The following is a 24,579-nucleotide window of genomic DNA, read 5'->3' as shown; positions in this document are numbered from 1 at the left end:
TGCCCTTGATGGCTAGACTAACACCTGCCTCACTTATCAAGAAGACAAGAAACCAAAGTTTATTTGAGCCAGTAGGTTCTCAGAGATCTACCTTGCATTATTAATCCTCCAATTTATCCTCTCAGGAAGATGCTCCTGCCCTCCTTTTACAGATAAGAAAATGGGGCCCAGAGGGCTGAAGTGGTTTACCCAATGCCATTCAACTAGTAGGTGGCAACTGAGGGACGGTGTCTTATTTCACTGTGGTGCAACCTAGCCCAGGGTAGGAAGGTTAGACAAGGGCTTGGAGATCTAGGCCTCTTGTACATTCTACCTCTGCTCTGAACCCTTCCAGTGTGCTCAGGCTAGCCTCAAACTCTTCTTTACTCTACTCATATATACAAGTAACCTGTGCCATTAACATGCCCCTGACCAGACACCAGTTGCTGGGCTCCTCTGGGCAACATAGCTTCTCCGATGTCATCCTGAACATCACTTATGAGATTCCCACCGACATCCCATATTTATCTCCCTGGTCTATCCTGCTTTGTTTCTAACAACATAGGCTTGGGTTTGCCCTGGTGGCATCTGTTCTGGCCTCATCATCACACTCCTATCCTGTCCCATCACTCAGGCAAAAGAAAATGGGAATTGCCTCCCAGGTTGACGGCTGTGGCATGGTAATGCACACAAGAGGAAAAGGCAAGCAGATCTCTATAAGTTCAAGGCCAGCCTGGTCTACATAGAAAATTCCAGGCTAGCCAAGGCTACACAGTGAGACCCTGTCAAGAAGAAGAAAAAGAAGAAGAAGAAGAAGAGGAGGAGGAGGAGGAGAAAGAGGAAGGGGGAGGGGAGAGAAGGAAGAGGAGGGAGAGGTGGGGAGAGAGAAAAGGGGTATTCGGTCTTAATCCCATTAATGTTTCTGAAGACTTCACTTTGTAAGAAAAACATCTTCACAGATACTATAGAGGATAGAGAGATGGCAAGATTATCTTAGATAGACCCTAAGAGTAATCATGAATACCTTTATTAGTTAGAAAATTAGGGAGATCTTAAACAAACACACATACATACACACATATGCACACACATACATATACATGCACACACATACACACACATACACAAGGACAGATGAGTACACACAGAGAAGGCATATAGAGCCTGAGTCAAAGGCTAGTGTGTTGCAACCATAAACCAAGGAATACCCACAGCCAACATAAACTGGAAAGGAACGGAACGGACCTTTTCCTCCAGCCCTGGAGGGAAACTGGGAGCCCTGGGGACACCTTGGTTTTGATGTGATGATACTGGTTTTTAGACATTTGGCCTCCATAACTGTAAGAGAATGAAGTCTTGTTTTAAGCCCCACCAAGTCTGTGGTAATTTGCTGCGACAGCCAGAGGAAACTCGTACAGGCCTCACAGGGCTCAGCTTGCTTTCCTGCTTTCTATCAGCTGAGCTAGTATTACCACTATCCTATCACCCTCCCTCCTCTGGTTTCACTGCCCTTTTCTTTGAGAGCTGGAACCAACAGCCAGCATTCACCCCCCTCCATGCCAGGCACTGAGCCAAGGGCTCCACCTGGGCCGTGTCACATTAGCCCACAATCACACAGCTAGAAAATATTGGAGGCAAAGTCTAAACACAGCTCTTGCTAACTTCAAAGCCTGTGGCTGCAACCCTGCTGTCTCTCTGCCCAAGTGGGGGCCTTTTCTAGGTACCCAAACATTAGTTCCTATGTGCCTTTCTCTAGAAGCTTATTGGCATCTCATTAATAAATGTATATGTAGTGAATGTGTGTGTGTGTGTGTGTGTGTGTGTGCACGTGCATGCTTGTGCACTTATATGTGCTGAGCCCTATGCTTAGGACATTAGGTGTATTGTTTTTGTTTTTGTTTTTATCATCAAAGCAACCCCACAAGGTAGAAACTATTTGTAGACGAGGAAACAACCTCTGGTGGAAGAAGCAACACTTGGCCAGGCCTCCTGGGGTCCAGGACCAGTGTTATTTCCTCTGATCTCCCCAGCCTCTCATTTGCACCACAGCACTGGGCTATAATTTGGCTTGGACTGTGTTCAGACTTGTGAAAGGCCTCTGTGTTGTCCAAAGTTTGGAGGACTTCCATCAAGTCCATGTGTGGATCTTGTTAGCTTCCAGAGAGTTCAAAACACCCACAGTGCCGCATAAATATTCCACTTGCCTGTACAGTCACCAACACTCTGACCGTGCTTTCAAAAGCCTCTTTTGAAATGTGCTCCCTCCTTCCCCTCCTCATTAGAAACATCAAGACTGCTACTCTATACGGTTAATACATTGTGAAATTTGCAAAATGCAATCAAACATCATAGTGATCAAATATAAGTTTTTTAAAAAGGAAAAATGTTAAAGATTTTTACCAAAATGTACACGTCTTTTATTTTAAAATGCATGTTAATGGAATTGGGGTGTGAGGGAGAGCTAGGGGGAGAAAAAGAGAGGGAGAGAGAAGGGGAGGTAAGAGGGGTGGGAGGGAGAGAGAGGAAGAAGGTGGAGGAGGGTGCTCTGTATGTAATCCTTGGATACTGAAACTGATTCATTTAGTCCCTGTGGTGATTTGTGTGTTTTTATATGACACACAGAAAACCTTAACTGAAACAACAATCCATGCAGGAGCCAAAGTACATTTGGAAGTGAATCAGGACTCCCAGAGTTTCATGGATCATTGCACCTAATTTTAGGCTTTGGGAAAAAAAAAGGAAGGAGAAAAAGTTCTACACGAAGGTTGAAAGACCAGGACCCTGGGGCCCCGGATTCCAGACCCAGCCCAGATGCACATTTGCTGAGCTGACCAGATGCTTATCTTCTCTGCATTTCAGTTTCTCTGACCTGCAGGTGATTTCCATGGTGCCTTCAAGTTCCAAGAGACTATTTTAAAAACGAGAATGACGGATTGGTGGATAAGGTAGGCAAAGGCACTTACTTCCAACTCTGATGACCCGAGTTCAGTCACAGGGGCCTATGTGGTAGAAAGAGACACCTGACTCCCCAGGTCCTCTGATGTCCACTTGAATGGTACACACATATACACACACACACACACACACACAGAGAGAGAGAGAGAGAGAGAGAGAGAGAGAGAGAGAGAGAGAGTAAACAAACATGTTTGAGGGGAAGAAACTCAGCCATTTTTTTAATTTTGTAAAAATGTAGTGTGCGTGTGATGTGTGGGAAGGAATATGGGTGCCATGTACCACAGGCCACACAGGAGCTGTGCGGGAGTCAGGGGCTAACTTTGTAGAGTTGATCCTCTGTTTCCACCATGGGTTCCAGAGATCAAACTCAGGTTGTCAGACTTGGGCTACAAGCTCTTTTCCTGGCTGAGCCATCTTGCCGGCCCTCAGCCATGCCTCTCACTTTCTATGTCTTTTTTCCCATGGTTATCTAATCCACTAAGAAAATGTGGCAAGGAGATCCCCCTTGCTGCCAAACGCACATTGGCCTAGAAGGTTAGACTACTCCATCGCTTGGTCTTCTAAGAAACACTGTGGCTCGCACCCAAAGCTCACCTTCAGTGGCACTCTTCTCAAGACGCCAGGGAAGAGGTTGGTGGTGACCTCAGTCTGGATCTTTTCCTGTGACACTTCCAGAAAGCCAGCCTGTCATTAAGTCTGTAAAATAAACATTACCTTAAGCAAAAGCCCAGTTAAGACTCATTGAAAATCATCCCTGTGACATACAGGGAGCTCTCGGGCTGCACAAGCTCACCAGCGCCTGAGTTCAACTACGCAAGCTAACTGGGGACCCCAAGGCTCTCTGGCCTTTCAGCCAAGGCTCCTGGGGCCCTGGGCACCATTCAAAAGTCTGTTTCACTGGCTGGTTCAGGTTTCTCAGGGGAAAAAAAAAAAAAAAACAGACACAAAGAGTCAAGGGACCTGTTAGGGAACTCCTAATGAGACCCTACCTAGAGCTGTAGGCAGTGTTTACACATTCAGGGACTCTAAGTTCAGAGGCATGAGGCCCTGAGCTCAGCCCCCAGAACTCTGTAAATCGGGTGTCATAGCTCATGCCTATAATCCCAGCACATGGCAAGTGAGGGTAGGAAAGTAAGTAGTCAAAGGTCATCCTCAGTGATGCAGACAGTTGGAGGCCAACCTGGGCTACATGAGACCCGATCACAAGAAAGAAGAAGGAAGAGGAGGAGGAAGAGGAGGAGGAGGAAGGGGAGGAGGAAATCTCTGCTTTATCATTTTGATCTTGCAAATCTACACGAAGCTTCACAATTACAAATTTGCACCCGTGTTGAATCCCTGTCTTCCTAGCAAATTATTTTAAAGCCGTAGCTCTAGCTGCTGGGTTCCCAAACCTCTAGGTATCCTGTGCAAAACAGAGCCAAGGCAGGCAGAATGGTGTACATTTAGCGTGCTTAGTGTACCCCCCCCCCCAGAACTCCCCCCTAAACCAGTCCTCCTCAGCTGCTTCTGTGGCCCTCAGAGCAGTATGTCTCCTGAGGGCTGAGCAGAGCTAACCCAGAACTCGGGAGGCTGAGAGCAGCCAAGAAGATCTTCAGTTTGAGGACATCCTGGGCAACACAGTGAGATTCTGTCTCAAGAGCCCCACCTCTGGCTGCTCCCCCTTGTTTACCTGAAACAAACAAAAAAAACAAACAAATAGAAAACAACCTAGCAGGGTGATAATGGGCGTGGCATCAAGTCCCTTCACAGCCCAGAACAGCTGTGATCCCACTTGGCCTTCCTGAGCAGTGATAACAGGAGCGGACATCTATTGGGCACTTACTGTATATGAGCACTAAGTGCTTTATCATGTAACATAATATTCAGAACAACTCTAAAACAGAGATAGCTACTTTCATCATTCCCATTTTATAGATCAAAACAAAACAAAACAACAGCGAAAAAAACAAACAAACAAAACCCTTAAAGAACCCAGCTAAGAAATGTTAAATTCAGCCAGGCATGGTGGTGCACATCTTTAATCCCAGCACTCAGGAGGCAGAGGCAGGCAGATCTCTGTGAGTTTGAGGCCAGCCTGGTCTACAAAGTGAATCCAGGACAGCCAAGGCTACACAGAGAAACCCTGTCTTGAAAAACCAAAAAAGAAAAAAGAAATGGTAAGTTCAAATCAGGTCTGCCTGACTTGAATCTATCTTATGGGTTTTCCTTTTAACTTAATTTAATTGTTGCTGTTATTTTTTGAAACAGGGTTTTTCTGTGTAGCTCTGGCTGTCCTGGAACTTACTCTGTAGACCAGGCTGGCCTCGAATTCAGAGACTTACCTGCCTCTGCCTCCTGAATGTTGTGATTAAAGGTGTGTGCCACCATGCCTTGCTGTGTTTTAATGCATAGGCTATATGGTTCTCCACACTAATTTGTAAATTCCTTGAAAGCAGAGATTCTGTCTTTTCTGCTCTTTGCATAGCCTGGAGAAAACCTGAGCAATAGTAAATTCTTAGCATCTGCCAACCAACCCATGATGGGACATCCCTACCCAGGGTACTCAAACACCAGAGGTTAGACTGACAGAGAAGATTGAAAGGGATCTGGCTAAAAAAGCTTGGAGAGCTCACCTTAGCCAGCTCAATCCATCGGGACAGTACAGGCACAGAAGTACCCAGCAGACAATACTTAGAAGGTTCCAGAAAGCCCTAGCCAGAAATGTAGACATCTCTCCTCTGAAAATGCTCCAAGGGATAGTAAAACGTCCAGATTGTGCGGGCACAGGAGTGGCCATGGGACCAAACCTAATTCAATGTGCTTTGTCACTGGTGGTCACCAAGGAGCCAGAGCTGCTCTGTGGGACAAACACTCCTTTGCTGTGCTGGCCGACGTCCAGCTTTGAAAAGTTCACAGCACATGCCCGTTCCTGCACTTTGGGCAGTCCCCTTCCTCTTCCAACAGGGACGTGTGAAGGAATGTAGCCCTGCATTCCTCACAGTCTACGTCTCCATGCTTTATTCATAAGTCAATCGCTTGGAACTGAGGACATGTTTCCCATAGGAAAACCTGCTATTTATAGAGGTTGGTATCTGAGGCTGAGTTTTAAAGGCTTCATTAGTGATTTTATTTACTTATTTATTTCTTAATTTTCATTCTGGAGATGAAATTTGGAGCCTATGATATATCTACAGAGAAGTGTAGTCTTCACCCCTCATCACAGAAACTTCTCTTAGCAGCAGATGGAGACCATTACAGAAAACTACAGCCAATCAAAATTCAGAGTTGTAGGGCCCAGGCCCAATGGATACATCTATAAAACAACTACTACCGCTAAGGCTCAGAGGACATTGTGGAAGAGGGGTTGGAAAATTGTAAGAGCCAGAGGACCAGGGAATTTGCTATGAGCTTGTGTCTCCAAGTAATGTCAGAACTACACCCATAAAGTCTCACCAATGGGAGCTGAAGAAGAACAGCAGACATGTTAAAGTGGAAGGGAGACAGACCAAGGCCTCAACCCTACATAAAGAAACGCGGGCAACTAAGGAATGCTGAGAACATATCCAACAACCAAAGAGTCAGCCCTGAAGTCATACATAAAAGTACCATTATACAGACTGAGCAGGAACGTGTGTGTGTGTGTGTGTGTGTGTGTGTGTGTGTGTGTGTGTGTGTGTGTGTGTGTGTGTAACCAAAGCACCTGAGTAAAAGTCATAGGCCAGTTGTGGGAGTCAGCTCTCTCCTTTCACCATGTGGGTCCCAAGAATCGAACTTGGGTCATCAGGCTTGGTAGACAGTGCCTTTACCTGCTGACCCATTTCTCAGGCCCCCTTGGGGCAACTTCAAAGTTCAAAAAGATTTTCATCATACTTAGACTAAATTCCTGAAGCAAAGATATGGCCATACTAGATCCCTTTCTCTGTCAAATCTTAACTCCCTATTTTAAGAAGAATAATAATTATAGTAAGTTTTTAAAAAGCTACTATAGTTGTTAGGTTTTGTCTTTATTTTTGGTGGGGTTTTTTGTTTGTTTGGTTGGTTGGTTTGGTTTGATTTGGTTTTGGTTTTTTGAGACAGGGTTTCTCTGTGTGGCCTTGACTGTCGTGGACTCACTTTGTAGACCAGGCTGGCCTCAAACTCACAGCGATCCGCCTGCCTCTGCCTCCCAAATGCTGGGATTAAAGGCATGCGCCACCACTGCCTGGCTTTATTTTTGTTTTTTAATGCTAATTTTAGGTCAAAAGCTTTCTCTGTGTTGACTTACCAGATTGTCTTGGCAATGCTATGTGTACATTTAGGCTCACTTGGAGACATGACTAAGAAGTGTATCCTAGATCAAACTGCCAGGAAAAGAAATAGTCAGAATCAAACCCTCCTCTGTTGGAAGCCCCAGGTTTCAACTTACTAACTACTATATTTATTTTATACCTGGAAGGAGGTGTGGATCCAAAGCGGAGACCACAGAGAGCAGCACATGCCCTAATAATAGTAAAAGTATATCTTGTTGTGTATATGATAATCTTTTTAAAAAATCATACAAATATATTCTATGTTACCAGACAGTACAATTATAATGGAGTCTTGTCACAATATGTAATGCTTGCTCCTTTGAGGAAGTTACAGAGAGCTTGCTGCATGGCTCTAGCTGGAATGGGTACTTGCTATGTAGTTCAGGCTAGCCCTTAACTCACAGGAGTCCTTCTGTCTCAGCCTCCCTCACCCCCAGGTAATAGGATCATATGCACTAACCATCATCCTACTCTGTTCTTGTTTATTTATTTATTTCCCCCAGTAGTGGGGATTGAACCTAGGCCTCATGTATGCACTCTGCCCTGGAGCTGTACTCCAGCCCCCTCTTTTTGTGTTTGTTCACAGGTGGTTTCTACATGCTGCAGCAAATTAAGGAAGGGTTGGCAGTACACAGCAATACGTCATGGGAGAATGGCTTCCTCAAAGGCCCCCGCCCAAGACGACAACTCCTAAGAGCCTTCCCCCAGCTCACAAGCCCTAGCCTAGGAGCACCACCGACAGATTTCATTTCCCTGGATCCAGTTTCACACCCATGTTGACTCATCGTTCAGAGAACCAGCTACTTGGCTACCAAACTGCCTTAGTGGCCAGTGAGAATTGTTCTAAAATGAAGCATTTTCCCCAGGACTCCCCCTTAGTTACTCTTCTTCCCTGATGATGCAGAGGATGGTTATAAATACCCTCTGGGGTCTTCTCCTTTTCCCAGGTCCAAGAAACTTTAAGAAACAAAGCAGAGAGATGAGCAGTGGTGGCGCTCAGAAGGCAGAGGCAGGCGGATCTGTGAGCTCCCTGGTCTACAGAGCAAGTTCCAGGACAGCCAAGGCTACACAGAGAAACCCTGTCTTGAAAACAAAACAAAAAAGAAAAGAAGAAACAAACAAGACAGAAAAGAGCTTCAGTTAGTCCTTCCACCTGAGCAGCACGCCAGACCTGTTTAGGGAAAAATGAAATACATGTGGTTCACCATTAGGAAAAACTGGGCGAGGGCGTGCCGGGAGAGGCCAGTGGCGGGGATAACTTGCATAGCATGCATGACATGCTTGTCTGTCACGCCAGCACTGGGGAGATGGAGGCTGAAGGTCCAGAGTTAGCTTCACATTGCATGCACCACCACCACCACCACCTGACAGCAAGACACTGTCTTAAAGAGAGAGGGGGGAAAAGAAAAAGAACCAAAAGGGGGGAAAAAAACATAAGAGGACAAGCTGGAGAGATGGCTTAGTGGTTAAGAGCTCTGGCTGCTTTTCTTAAAGGACCTAGGTTCAATTCCCAGCACCCACATGGCAGTTCACAACCACCTGTATCACCAGTTCCCCCATCCCAGTCCTCACACAGACATGCATGCAGGCAAAACACCAATGCACATAAAATAATTTTTTTTTTTATTAAAATAAAACGAGAAAACCAAACCAAAAACAAAGAAAGGACTATGGGGATAAATAAAAGAATGTGCTGCTCTTGCAGAGGACCAAATTCGATTCCTAGCACCCATGCCGGGTGGCTCAGAAATCAGGAGGAGGCGGGTGTTAGGAAAAGTCATTAGGAGAAGTCATTTGAAATGGCTCCTAAAGGCTAAGTGAGAAAGGACCAGGTAGCAGGGCAGGAGGGAGAGGACCACAGGAAAGCGCATGCCAGGCAGAAGCAGCAGCACATACTGCAAGCAAGCGATGATAACAGAAAGCCTGCACAGAGCTCTAACTGTACTGAGGAAGAAAAATGGTAGCCATAATTTCACCCCCCACTAAGCCCTAGTAGCCCCGATTCTAACCTGTTCCAGAAAGAGCTAGAGCCAAGTTCCCCTTCTGTACAGAGCCTCATCACTATAGAAGAATACTAACCTCAAGGGGGTCGGGGGTGGGACGTGGGGGGTGGTCAGCAAGAATGACAAAAACCTAATACATAGTCCATCCTCCCCTGCGTTACAGGTGCGGTGTGCTCTATGCTATGTCATTTACTCTGGTGAGGTCATCTTAGTCTCGGATGATTGCATATTCCGAACCATCACATGACTATTTCTTCTTGGCTGTCAGCAGGAGGTCTACATAGCAGGAGAGACCTAGCTCAGCCTCCCCGGGGGCGCTAGGCAGCTGCCTCCCTCCATTCCTTGTTCGTTTCATCACAATCTCACTTGGTGTGTGTAAGGCACAGGGCTCTCAGGCAGGAGAAAGATGAAGTGTGGAAACCATCCCCTGCTAGTGCTATGACCTAACGCGTTGGATTTCAGTTGGCAGAGGAAGCAGAAGATCCAGTCTGACCGAAGAGATGAACAATTACACAATGGGGCTCCGAGCCGGAACATCTTTTGTATAGTGTCGGTTTCCACTGCGACGGGTAACTCGCTCAATTATGAGCGAACCGCCTTAGAGAGTGGAGGAGAAGTCTCGGGGAGGCCGGGAGCACTTTGGAAAGGACAGTTTCTTACCCCGCCCCCGCGCCCCCCACCACCACCACAACCTTTTAATCCTTTCAGACAAAATTACAGGTCTTCCTTCCCCCCCCCCCCAACCTAAGCAATTGTCCAATTGTTTAATACGGAGTGGGGCTCGACACCCGGCTAGTCACTCTTCATTCTGGCAACAAAAACTGAGCACTGAGAAGGGGAGGCTAGAAGAATAGAGCAGCAGTAGAACGGTTGTCCCTTAAAACAGTCTTTTAACTGGACATGGAGGCAAGGGCAATGCCACGAGATCAAGGCCAGCCTGGCTTCCCTGGGGAGTCACAGCTACATAGTGAGACACTGTCACGAAAAGCAAAAACCTAAACAAAGTCCATTTCTTCCGGCCAGGTCTTCACTTAGCCCCGCCCCATTGCTTCCTCCCCAGCTACGCATTTGGCCCTGAAAGGAGCGTGTGTGGCCATCCTTCCTGTTCATTCTTTAGCTTCTTTCTTTTCTTTCTTTCTTTCTTTCTTTCTTTCTTTCTTTCTTTCTTTCTTCCTTCCTTCCTTCCTTTTTTCCTTCCTTTTTTCCTTCCTTCCTATTTGTTTTTGTTTTCTTTCATTTTTGTTTTTCCAGATGAGGTTTCTCTGTGTAGCTCTGGCCGTCCTGGACTCACTCTGTAGACCAGGCTGGCCTCGAACTCATAGAGATCCATCTGCCTCTGCCTCCCGAGTGTTGGGATTAAAGGTGTACACCACCACCGCCTGGCTCTTTAGCTTCTTTCTTGCCTAACACAGAATGGAAGGGAGTGTGCAACCCGGTGTTGCTCATAGAGCGGCTGGCTTCTGGGGATTCACCAAGGGCCTGCCTTGCTCTAGATGCTAGGAGCCCTCAGAACCATCAGAGAAGCTCGTCTGGGCCTGAACAATGGCAGGGAGGGATGCCAGGCAAGAACAGCTGCCAGAGAGTTGCAAGCAGAGGAGACCAGCCCAGCTTTGGGGGTGTCAGCCATACCTTTCCAGAACAGGAAGGAAACTGAGGGAATTGAGTTAACACGGCTAGTGGTCGCTTCAGCTCTGTACCCAGCATAGGATACAACCTGCACTGCCGTACATGGGGCTCTGGCCTAACCTGTGGCCTGGCAAGTAACCTAAACCCCAGCGGTGACACACCAGGGCAGAGAGCGCCATACTTCATTCCACACGCCCCTTATGCTCCTTGACCTTGAATGTATTCCACACGTGGACCCCAGAAAGCCCTTTCACACACGTGGACCCCAGAAAGCCCTTTCACACACTGGTGTAGGGAAGGGAGGCATTTTGGTTTTAGGAAAAGGGAGTGTGCAATTTGAAAGCAACTTGTTTTTAACTCCTAATCTAGGCTGGCCACCTCCTGATCTTTGGAAGCAATGGTGGGAGGGTCCCGGTGGGAGGAATGGGGGTGAGTGGGCAGTCACTGCCTCTTGTCCACTATCTCAGTGAGAGCCAACATACCTCCCCTTGACCTCTGCACCAGGCAACTGAACTCCACAGGTGGATAGAGAACTTCCCAAGGTCTTGGATGGAGATCTTCCTGCTGTATCTTAAGGTGGGGCTTTTATTAAGCCTTTCACATAATCAAGCAGATAGGCAACATAGGTGTTTTAACATCCATGTTAAAAAACTATGCTAGCCACATACACTCCACTGTAGCCTACAGTCTGAAAAACAACCATAACATTCCTTCAGTTTCACTACTAAATTTAGAAGTAAGTGTTTTCAGAGTATGAATTAAGCCGTAAAGGTCAGAGGACAATGAATAATGTGTCATTTGTGGTTAATTATACTGGGTCTTAAAAAAAAAAAAAAAGCTATCCTTGCCTCAGTATAAAAACTGTGTGTAGTTATTTCACTTTGAAATGTCACAGGGTTGCCTGATTTTAAAAAAGGAAGTACAAAAGAGCACAAGAATATTTATGTAATCCTGAAAGAAAATATTTCTTAAGAGAATATGACATTTAATTCTTTGTAGCTTCTCTTGTCCTCTGGCTGGTTATAAATAGCACAAGTCTCTGGGCTGTGGAAAATAAAGGTTCATGGTTTTTAAAAAAAAAAAAAATTTTTTTTTTTTTTTGGTCTTTGCAGAGAAAAGAGCCAAATGATTTAGATACAGAAAAGAGATGGTTGTTTCCCGACAGCTATTGGATCCAACGAGCCACAGTAATCAGAAGGTAAGGAGAATGGCACTTCCTCCTATTCTAGGATGAGGTCACTCATAGTTTTAACTTCAAACAAATACTGTTTTTAACGCAGCCATGATAGTTCAGACTTCAAAAGTCTGAACTTCTGAAATACTCAGTGAAAGTCTTTTGTCTATGTAATTAAATTGGGGGTGGGGGGGGGTTACTTAGGAGTGAATCCATCTTAACAATCTGTTCAAACAAACAAATTATTGCTGGTAGCAACAATGTAAGCAGATATCCAGTGACTGTCTAGCAAATGCTGATCTGTGATGGGTGGTGTGTTCCAGGGGAGGCTTACCTTAAAAAAAAAAAAAAAAAAAAAGCAAGCTTGCCTTGCTTTTTATGTGATTTTGCCTGCCATGCCCTGAAGAGCTGAGAAGGATTTTCCACTCTACTGGTGTTTTCCCACGACCCTGGAATTTAGATTTATGTTCCTGCTTGATATAGCAACAACACTGACTGCTTACTAAGTATCAGACACTGTACTGGGTGTTCGAAGGTAAAGCTAAAGAGTGCGGTCTTTAACAGACCATGGTAGTATGTGTTTATAACTCTAGCCCTCTGAAGGCCAAAGCAGGAAAAGCGTGAGTTCAAGGTCAGGCAGGACTACATAGTGAGCCCCTATGAGGAAAAGAGAGCAGAGTAGAGGGTGAAGAAGGAAGACAGATAGGAAGGAAGGAAGGAAGGAAGGAAGGAAGGAAGGAAGGAAGGAAGGAAGGATAGAGGGAAGGAAGGAAGGCAGGTCCTTATCATCACAGCATTTGATGGGTTATGGAGATAAAAGGATTAGGACTTCAAGGTAATTCTCAGCTACATAATGAGTTCAAAGCTACATGAGATCCTCAGACAGACAGACAGACAGACAGACAGACAGAGGGGAGAAGGAGAAGGTGAGGGAGGAGATTGAGATTGATTTCTTGGTAGTCAAGGAAACTAGTCAACAAAATTGAGACTGTGTGAGTGTCCCTCCACCCGTGCCCTGGGCTACTCTATGGATGTCACAAGATACTGAGTTAGTCTGCCCCACAAGGCTAAGTTTAGTGCAGAGCGTTAGTTTCCTCACGGCTTAGTTAGGGTTCCGATTGCTGTGAGGAAATACCATGATCAAAAAGCAAGTTGGGGAGGAGGAGAGGGTTTATTCGGCTTACACTTCTTAGTTGTAGTCCCTCAATGAAGAAAGCCACAACAGGAACTCAAACAGGGCAGGAACCTGAAGGCAGGAACTGAGGCAGAGGTCATAGAGGGGGTGCTGCTTACTGGCTCGCTCAGCCTGCTTTCTTATAGAACCCAAAAGCACCAACACGAGGACAGGCACCATCCACAGTGGGCTGGGTCCTTCCCTACAATTACTAATTAAGAAAACGCCCTCTAGGCTTGCCTACAGCTTGATCTTATGGAGGCACTTTCTTAACTGAGGTTCCCTCCTCTCAGATGACGTTAGCTTCTGTCAAGTTGACAGAAGAGTAGCCAGTACACTCTGTTGGATGCATTTCTGAAGAGACAAGGGCATGTTTGGGGTAGTATGGTCAGGGACTACATGGTGAGTTTCTCTGGGGTCCATCAAAGCCCTAAACTGTTTCCAGTTCTAGTTGGGGACTCTTGGTTCCTCACCATATCATCTCAAATACAGTGTTCCTCAGTGACACTGTGTCAAGTATAGCCTACTCTGGATGACAGCACAAGCTTCAATCTTCTCCAGGCACTTCTCAGATGCTATCAGCTTACTTAAAAACTCCACACGTGAGCCAGGTGTGGGGTCCTAGGAAGGCAGAGGCAGGCGGATCTCTAGAAACTTGGTGCCAGCCTGGTCTACAAAGCGAATCCCAGGCCAGCAAGAGCTACATGGTGAGAGCCTGTTTCAAATCAAACCAAGCCAAACAAACAAAAACAAAAGAGTCCACAATTACATTTTGTTACTAGGGACGGTGGGGCAATGGCTTTGCCGTCCGTCCATCTTCATCTGGAGAATGACTCTATTGTATGACATGTCACTTGGCCCGGATTCAAATTCTGGAAGAATTTATTTTGTTTCGGTCCTTTCGAGAAGTCTGAGCTGCACCCCTCTGTAGAGGCCTTAACGTGGTTTCAACCTCCAGCTTCTGCACTGTGGGTTACCAGCCTGTGGGGGTCACATCACGGGAGGGGGGGGGCTGAAGAACATTGGCAACAATAGAAGGTTTTCCAAATGTACAGCGACCCAAATAGCTGTTTGTGGCAATGCTCTCCTGTGTGTCATCACATGACTTCACCGCAGCCCTGGTTCTGAACACCCAACACATGGACTTTGCACTACAGATAGAATCGTCTACATAACAGTGCGTGCTGCCTGAACTGGCTTAGGTTCAAGACTCTTTATTACGTTAGGAATTACAGTGATTTGACTGTGCAGGCAATGAGAACTGGGTTAATATAGAAAACAAAAATAATATTTTTCTGCCAGCATTCTTCAGCATTCTAAGTATTAAATTAATACATCTTTGGATGTTTAGGTTGTTAACTTGTGTTTTATTTATTTAAAAAAAATCACTAAATGAATTTTGGCTTGGAGTTAGGATAAAATTCGCAACAATTTTTAATATGGCCTAAAGATATTTATAGCATTCTATGCTGTGTACTGATACTAAGTGGCATGAACCAGTGGCTATTATTAAATCAAAATACCAGTCAACTTGAGACACACTGGAGATATGTCAGTCAGGATTTAGTCATCTGTGAACATATATGCAAGAAAGGCCAACAAGATGGCGCATGCACAGGGGCGCTTGCTGACAAGTCTGACCAACTGCATTCGATCCCCAGGGCCTACATGGTGGAAGGAGAGAACTGACTCCTATTACCTGATCTCTGGCCTCCACAAGTGCACTGTGACACATATGTGATGTTCCCACCCCATAAATAAAATAAATATTTCAAGGAACATAAAGCAAGAATATTAATATCAAAAAAAAGAATATTAATATCAGTATGCAATAACTAGTACAAAAATTCACTTTAATCTTCCATAAATGGTAAAATTATATGCATACCAAAGAATGGTTTTGAAACAAATCTATCTGTAATTTATTATCAGTAAATATTTGGTTTGTGCAACTATTTTAGATACCTATGTGCTAGTTAGTTTTTGTCAGCTTGACAGAAACTAGTCATTTGGGGAATTGCCTCCATTACATGGGCCTGTGGGTGTGTCTGTGGGACATTTTTCCTGATAAATGATTGGCAAGGGAGGGCCCAGCCCACCACGCATGGGTGGAGCCTCTCCTGGGTGGGTGGTTCTAGATGGTAGAAGAAAGCAGGCTGGGCAAATCCTGGAGAAGAAGCCAGTCTGCAGCACTCCTCCACGGCATCCATTCAGTTCTTGGTTCCAGGTTCCTGCCCTGGCCTCCCTCAGTGATGGAGTGTGACCTCTATGTCAAATATGTTCTTTCTGCGTCCCAAGTTGTTCCTGGTCACTGTTTTTTGTTTGGTTTGGTTTTCTGAGACAGGGTTTCTCTGTGTAGCCCTGGCTGCCCTGGACTTGCTCTGTAGACCAGGCTGGCCTCAAACTCAGAGAGATCCACCTGCCTCTGCCTCCCAAGTGCTGGGATTAAAGGCGTGCACCACCATGTCCAGCCTGCTTTTGGTCAGCGTTATATCATAGCAACAGAAACTGAACCAAGACAGCCTATATATCCAGAGATGTGTAAAAGTTACCAGGGTGGGGAAAAAAAATTCATGAGTAGAAAAGAGTTGAAAAGCCCTGCTCCAGCCAGTGGTTTATAGGGAAAGATGGCTCTCCTGTGATTCAGCCCAAAGTCAGGGTTGCTGATTCGAGAACCATTTTGGTTTTCTATAGCTTTTCTGTGGGCCACTTCTAAATCAATGGGAACACCCTCCAGAACCACCCTCTCCTGCTTGTAAACGTTCGGTGTTGTTCGAAGAGTTTTCAAGAAGACTCCCAGATCAAATGACATCAACAGTAGATTGGTAAGTTGCAGTTTCAGACAAGGAAAGCTGAAGGCTTTCTCAACCTTGCCCATTCTCTGCCCTCCATGTCCCCATCCTTGTCCCCTGCTCACAGGACAATCACGGCAGCAACAGATTAAAAACAGGAGGCTCTGTCACTTAGCTGTCCTGCCCTTCAGGTCAGTGATCTGTTACCTACACAGTCTTAGTTTCTGTCAGTAAAACTGAAGGTGGTTTAATAGAAACAAGGAAATATAGTCAAATCATCTATAGCTACCCCCTCAAAAACTAAGCTGCAAAGGTGGCGAAGTTGGAGTCCCTTCTGAAAGTCTGTTTTCCTACCCCCAACCCCCACCCATGAAGGAAATGATGCAAACCAACTGTTGCTTGGTCTGGAAGATCCGGTTTCCCTGCATGTGCACACTGGGTGCAATTCAGGTTATTATACAAACAGCCAGGCATCTGCTTTTATCAGGATGACTGTAGAAAGCTGCCTTTAGCAGCGCCAGGTTGTTACAGGCCAAAGAGAAGTGTGTCACCAGAGCTGTCTTGGGGACACCAATAGCTGGAGCTAAGGTCATTCCAGCCCCGGGGGGTGGGGGGGTGGGGGGGGGCTTTTTCCTGTGAGTCTTGTTCTTTGCATATTCAGTGAGACAGCAGGTCCTGTCTGGCACCTCCAACCTGTGTGTCTCCTTGGCTGGCCCCCACCCCATCCCACCCCCCTGCCAGCACACAACACCCCAGCAACTTTGGAGCTTCCCACCCGGTGTTCTCCTCATGGTGAGACCATCTGTCCCCACAGACAGGGAAAGGTACTCAACATGAGCCTGGATGGGAATAGGCAGCTTAAATTCACTGTCTGAGAGAATCTCTGGAAAGATGGCTCAGCAGTTAAGAACGGCTGTTCTTCCAGAGGACCTGGGTTCAATTCCCAGCACCCACATGGCAGCAGCTGTCTGTAACCCCAGTTCCTGGGAACCTGACACCTCCACACAGGCAAAACACCAATGTGCATAAAATAAATTAAGAAAAAAAAAAAAAGAAAAGAAAAGAAAAGGAACATTAAAAAAAAATTCGCTGTCTGTCAAGGGATAAACAAGTTCAAGGAGCTTTGATGAAAAGTCTCGCTCGTGTGAGCAGGACTTGGCAAATTAAGCCACAACCGATTCCCCAAATGGAAGCCTGGTTTTGTACTGAGAGCAAAGAATACTTTTATGCTTTTAAGGCACTATAAAAAGTGATAATAATAAACCAGGGCTGAGGGTGTGACATCCATAACACAAGTTCCCGTGTTGGATTCCCAGCACCACAATGAATGAATGAATGAATGAATTGGGAGAGACAACAGAAATCCAAGAGAGGCAACAGGAAGCCTACAAAGCCTACTACGCTTATTATCTGGCCCTGTACAGAAAAGCATTCCAGTGCTCGCATCTCCTCTAGCAGGCGTCACAAGCTCTTGAAGGCGAGTCCAGCTGTAAACACTCCTGACCTCTCACTTCCCCACCCCGGCCCCCACCCCCACTCAAAAATCATGTAGAGTCGTCGATAGTTACCCGCTCTCAATAAAGGACTGATCTTAGACCAACCCTTCAGAGTCAACTGGTTATAAGCTGTGTAAATTCTAGTCTACCCTTCGGCTCACAGGATGGGCCCCACGATAGGTGTGAGCCCTTGGAACTTTATATCCAGGGGTAGGCACATACAAACCCAAATCCAAAGAGACTGTTACATAGAGAATTCAAACACGTTCCCAACAGGAAATACAGCCAGCTCACAAGCTTTCGAGTCACTGTATGTGGGCCCTTGCTTCTCGCAGATGGACTGAGACCTCAGGTCTGTGTGCCCCCTTGCTGTCCGTAGGGCGTGACGTCCAAGTGGGAAGAGACACATCTATGATTTAGCAAAGCACAGCTTTAACACACAGATCTGATTGCCCAAGCCCTTGGGCCTCAGGTCTTCCTGAGAAGTTCTAGGCAATCCCTCTCCCAACTCCCTGCATCTCAAGGTGAGGTCTTCTCCCAGGCTTCAGGCTGATAACTCACCTCCCTGTCTACCTCTTACAATCTTCCAGTCTTCTCTGAGCTGTGGGACAACACCCTACCAGTTCACAGGAACATTCTAGCACTTGCAACCTGGATTACCTGGCAGGTCACTGGGGCTGAGGTTACAGACGTGCTCGGTGCTCAGCGACTCCTTCCCTGGTGATTCATCTCAGGCTACTCCCTTAGTTGACTGATTCTAATCCATCCTCTCTCCCTCCCCCCTCTCTCCCCCTCTCTTTGATTTATCTCTCAGAAGATAACCTTATTTCCTACTTCCAGGCTTTTGAGAGATGGTTTATTGTTACCCTATCTGCTGCCAACAAGGTGTTTGTTTTGTTTTGTTTTGTTTGGGTTTGTTGTTGTTGTTTTTATCCTGTTTAAAAAAAAAACTTTAGTGCAACTGTTTGTATACTCTACTTTGAAACCTGACTACCTGAATTCAAGCACTTAAATTGCTTTTGCCTGATTTCAGTTGGCAATAAATTGTGAAATTGGGTGAATGATCACCAACACCTGGTGAAAGCCACATGCCCAACCTGTCAGTTCCTTCTCAATGCATCTTTATAATCTCTGATAATAATTCAAAGGAGGTAGAAAAATATTCTGCCATTAAGCAAAGAAATAACTAGTCAGATGCCTCCAATGTCTCAGGTCAGAAATATCTCTCCCCACTCTCTCTGTTTTTCTCCCTGCCACCCACATGCATGTGTTAGGCATGACTGAGTGAAATCTGAAAAGAGAAAATATGATATAATAAAAGATTTCTGGTCATCCGGTTACAGTGGCGCATGCCTTCAATCCCAACATTGGGGGGAGGCAAAGGCAGGTAGATCTCTATTGAGTTTCTAGTTTGGAAAGACAGACTTTTGTTTAAAATGGGATGGAGATATAGTTCAATTGGTTAAAAACCATATGTAACACACACAAGGCCCTGGCTTTGATGCCCAGCACCGGCTAAACCAGCCTCGGTGGTTTGATCTCACCACTCAAGAGATAAAGGCCAAAAATATTCAGGGTCATTCTCAACTACATACGTAGTCTCAGGCATCCTGGGCTATATGAAGCACTGTCTCAAAAAAATAAAATCCTAAATAAACAAAGCAGCAATAGGTAATGGGTAACTAGGTAAGATATGCTGGAAAGCAGTTAGATGAAGTCATCAGCCTCTCTGAAGGGTAGCATTTTAGCTGCAACTTGAATGACAGGAGCCAATTAAAAAAAAAAAAAAAAAAAAAAAAAAGGAGGAGGCAGGATCATAGGACCAGGACAGCAAAGGTCCAGGCCAAAGCCTAACAGTATGGGCAGTCATAGAAAAGTCCTGGAGGAGAAGGAGACCATGAAGAACTGTGACATTCGCAGCCATTAAAAGCCTGTGAAATGAGCGAGTGGCAAACACCTCCCATGATTTCCTCATTTAGAGACCATGGCCCCTGTGATTGCTTTACGCTGCCTTGTTTTATTTGCCCTGGCTTTAAAATGTGTGATAAGGAAGGAAGGGTGTACCTTAGGGGCTGGTTCAGCCTTTGAGACATCGGCAGCCCTGGCTGGTTCATTGTGTATCTTTTCCGAATTTACTAGGCCATGGCTCAAGCCAACCATGACAAATGACATTTGGAAAAAGCAAAAGGGCGAGGATGTTTAAACTGTGTCACATGCGCCTTGGTGTCTCAGAGGTCACAGGTGTTGAAGAGCAGAGGGTGAAAAGGCAGGACCTGGGAAGTGCTTCATCTGGATTGTTCCACCAAGCTGAGTAAACTTTCCCGTGTAAGGAGGGTAGCATCAGGATTCTGAATTTCTATAAGTTTCTTTCCGTTTGGTGCACATGCAAATTTATAGAAAGATAAACCTGGCTCTAAAACAAAGGCCAGGTGTGTTGGATTCAGGCATTGTTGCTCAGCACTTGGAAGGCTGAAGCAGGAGCATTGCTGAGTCCAAGGCCAGGGCTACAAGATTTTGAGAGAGAGAGAGAGAGAGAGAGAGAGAGAGAGAGAGAGGAAACAAAGAAAATGGAAGTGGTAGAAGAAAGAAAAAGGGAAGCTAAGCAGGTAGCTCAGGCTGTAAAATCTTCGCTGTGCAAATATGATGTAAAAAAGCAAGGCATGGTGGTACACACTTGTAATCCCCCAGCCTGAAGAGTCAAAGATGATTACTGGGCCTCACTGACCAGCCATCCTAGCCAAATTCGTGAGGCCCAGGTCTCAGCGAAAAACCCTGTCTCAAAATACAAGGTGGATGGCTCCTGAGGAGCAACACTCAGGGTTAGCCTCTGGCTTACACACACACACACACACACACACACACACACATACACACACATACACACACACGTGCACACAGAATGCGCATGCACTCTCTCACACATACACTCATACACATTCTTGTTTTAAAGTATGATGGTCTGAAGCCAGGTACCTGTAATCCCAGCCCTGGGGAGGCAGAGGCAGGTGGATCTCTGTGAATTCAAGGCCAGCCTGGTCTACAGAGTGAGCCCAAGACAGCCAAGGCTACACAGAAAAAAAAAAAAATATTGGTCTGAGGTCAAGAGTTTATCATTTCCATTGCTCTCAGCTCATTTAAGAGAGAGTAAACTCTGAAAAAGTGATTAACATTTATTAAAATTATAATGGACTGACTAATTAGTACAGTATCATTTATTCATTATTCATGTCTGTTGGGCAGCACAGGCTCTTCCTGGTAGGATTTGTGGTTGTGGGGAGGTCCTGCAGATTGAATCCAGAACTTGCTACGCACTCTACCACAGAATCACACCTCAATCCTTAATTTTATTTTTGTATTTCTAGACAGAATCACTAAGTGGATTGGCCTCAAACTCAACAATCCTCTGGCATCAGCCCCCAGAAGAATTGAAGTACTACTGCACTCGGCTGGAACAATGTAGTTAGGAAACCAAGTTAAGGCCAGTAAGATGGCATAACCCTGTATTTCTAATACCTCAGAGGCTAATGAAGGCCAGCCTGGGGTATGTAGCCAGAGCCTATCTAAATAAAAGTGGAGAGGAGGGGTAGGGAGGAGAAAGAGAGGAACTGAAATTTTAGATAGTCTGTTGTACTCATAGATTGGTGCCTAGCCCAGTTATCATCAGAGAGGCTTCATCCAGCAACTGATGGAAACAGATGCAAAGACTCACAGCCAAACATTAGGTGGAGCTAAGGGAATCCTGTGGGAGAGGAGGAGCCAGAGGAGCCAAGGACATCACAAGAAAAACCACAGACTCCACTAGCCTGGGCTCGTAGGGACTCACAGAGCCTACATGGAACTGTGCTAGCCACTCTGCAAATATGTTACAGTTGTGTGGTTTGGTCTTCTTGTGCGACTTCAAACTGTGGGAGCAGGGGCTGTCTCTGACTCTTTTGCTAGCTTTTGGGACCCTTTCCCCAACTGGGTTGCCTCTTCCAGCCTTAATGTGAGGAGTGGTACCTAGTCTTACTCAACTTGATAGGCCATGTTTGGTTGATATCCCTGGGAGGCCTGCCCTTTTCTGAATAGACATGAAGGAGGAGTGCATTGGGGGGCAGCACAAAGGAAAGACACTGGAAGGAGAGGAGAGAGGGAGAATTTTGGTGTGGATATAGAAGAAGAAGAAGAAGAAGAAGAAGAAGAAGAAGAAGAAGAAGAAGAAGAAGAAGAAGAAGAAGAAGAAGAAGAAGTTGCTGCAATTTAAATATGCAAGCTGAACAATCAAAGCTGGTGTTATAGAGCACATACATTAAGCAATGGAAGGCTGATGCATCCTTGTTCACTACAGGGACCATTGTCTGCCATTTCCTAGGAAGATGTAAAGACACATTTATTCACCCTCAAATAGACCAAAGACAAGATTCCACCCAAATCCAGACTGGTGAACCAATGAGTTTATAGGGGTTACTTAATAGGCACATGGTTTACTTAAAGGTAACTGCACTGCAGGGAACCTCTAGGGCAACTTGCAATCTGTCACACCACTGAGGAGATCTCTTGGGTGACACAAGAGAAGCTAAAGTACTAGAAAAGTCCAATCTCCTTATAACCACAGGAGAGAAGGACTCATGAACACTACAATTTTGTTGAGCCCCCAAAGCCTTGTGATCCCCCAGCCACCCAGTCCCGCCATGAGGGAATATTAACAGATCAAATCTCATGAAGGCCTCAAGCCAGTGATCACAGATTCGCTGCCTCAAGAAGGCAACTATCACATCAATCACATGACAGGGGAACGTGGTTCCCATTGGGCAAATGACACTTGTTTAGCTGGAAAGGGAAGGCTAAAGCTAAAGAAACAGTATTTCTTCTCAGGCTTTCCTCTAAGCCTGCACTCCAATTCCCAAAGGATAGTCTAGAGGGCACGCCTGGTTGATTTGCCTGGAGTGTTATTTGTAAGGCAGGCATGGTGGCTCACACTTATAATCCTAGCACTGGGGAGGCCAATGCAGTAGAACTGCCAAGAGATCTAGGCTAACCTGGGCTATCCAGCAAGCCTGAGCCTTAATCTGAGACCCTGTCTCAAAGACGAACAGCCACAAGTGAATGTACATATATATTTTTTCATCCATCCTATTTCTGAACCAGAACCTCTAGCTTTAGATTGGGAGCATTCATTTCCACCTGTTCTCTGGAGGACTATAGTGCACAGTTATGTTCTGAAAACCATGGTTAGCTGCCAAGCGACACAGCCTTGAAGCAATTGCCAACCACCTCTAAGCTTCAGTTTGACTGCAAAACAGATATACGACAGCTTCTAAAATTACTGAGGGATCAAACGATGTGTAAGCCATCATCAGTGCAGCACTCACTCACTGTTGTTTCTGTTCCCATCACCGCTGTCACTTTTCATGTCATTATTCAGCGATCACAATTCCGTTCACTCATAGCTTTGAGGTTTTCAAAACCAAGCACAACCAAGTTCATTGGTTATAATATTTGGTTCTCACCCTTAACCCCCCACACCAAGAGGGGGGTTTCTCTGTGTAACCTTGGCTATCTTGGATTTGCTTTGTAGACCAGGCTGGCCTCATCTCACAGAGATCCGCTTGCCTCTGCTTCCCAAGTGCTGGGATTGCAGGCATGTACCACCATGGCTGGCCATTGGTTACACTATTAAGAGATCACACCCTTGACAGACTCTTAGTACCATCTCCCAGGTTGCTTTTTATTAATATGTCAGTGCTCTGATTCTTAGGGCAGAAAAAGATAGGAAACGTACCCTAAGCCATTTCCCAACCATGTTTCAAGAAGCATCTACAGAGTTTGACTTAAAGCTCACTCACCTTTGACCTCAAAGTTTGACATATTTTTTTGCCCTGCCTGGAAAATGACTTGCATCTTATTTCTGAGCTCAAAGTTCCTGTGTGTGTGGTGTGTGTGTGTGTGTGTGTGTGTGTGTGTGTGTGTGTGGAGACCAAAGGTCAAATTCAAGTGTTCCATCAATCTTGTTGTTAATCCAGGCTTTGTTGTTTTGTTTTATTTTAGGTTGTTTGTTGTAGGTGTTGTCTCACTATATAGTTCTGTCTGGTGAGGAACTTGCTATGTAGATCAGACTGACCTTGAACTCACAGAGATCTGCCTGCTTTGGCCTTCTAAGTGCTGGGACTAAAGGTGTGCACCACTATGCTTGGCCTACCTTGTTTTTGGAAACAGTTTCTCACTGGCCTGGAACTCATCAGATAGGTGAGACTACCCAGGGATATTTCTGTCTCCAGGGGTGGGAATACATGGGCACAGGCCATCAGGCTTAGCTTCTCTCTGTGCGGTCCGAGGATAGCACTCAAGTCCTCAGACTTGCAAGGCAAGCACTTCCCTGCCTGAGCTATCTCCCCAACCCCAAGCTGGAAGTTCTTTATCCACCTCAACCGCATACCAATTTGTTTAGAACCATCTTCCAGATGTTTTAATCACATATCGCCTTCTATTCATACTGTCCTTTAAACAGTGAACAAAAACTGATGTGCTGGTGCCTGTCTGTAATACCAGCAGAGGCAGAGGCTGATCTGACTGAGTTCGAGGCCAGCCTGGTCTACAAAGGGAGTCCAGGACAGCCAAGGCTACACAGAGAAACCCTGTCTTGAAGAAAAAAAAAAGTGAACAAAATTTAATATTAGAGTCCTCTCTGGCTGAGGGGCAGAAGGAACCAGGGAGGCACTGTGTCAGCACAGCTGAAGGGGAGTGCCCCGCATGTCACTCTTCCACCTTGCTGGCCTCAGAAGGGAGAGCTTACAGCAGAGCCCTTGCACTGCTTCTTCATCTGAACACTTCAAAGCCACTCATGAACAGTGATTAAGCATCAAAGTATCACTGTGACATAGATAATTACTCCAACCAAAGAGGGAAAAAAGATAAGTGGAGCACATGCCTAGACTAGGCTGAGTCAGCAACAAAACCACCCGGGGAACCTTTTGTCCCTGCAATGGAAATATTTCTATACCTGTTTTCCCCAAATGTCGTCATAACATTTAGAATTGAGCTGTTAGGGGGTTGGGGAGATGGCTCAGTTGATAATGTGCTTGTTCTGTGAATACAATGAGGTTCAATCCCTTCAGTCCCTGAGACCTCAGTCC

This window comes from Acomys russatus, chromosome 1, assembly GCF_903995435.1.
Source record: "Acomys russatus chromosome 1, mAcoRus1.1, whole genome shotgun sequence".
Lineage (NCBI taxonomy): Eukaryota > Metazoa > Chordata > Mammalia > Rodentia > Muridae > Acomys > Acomys russatus.
This window is presented reverse-complemented; position numbering follows the sequence as displayed.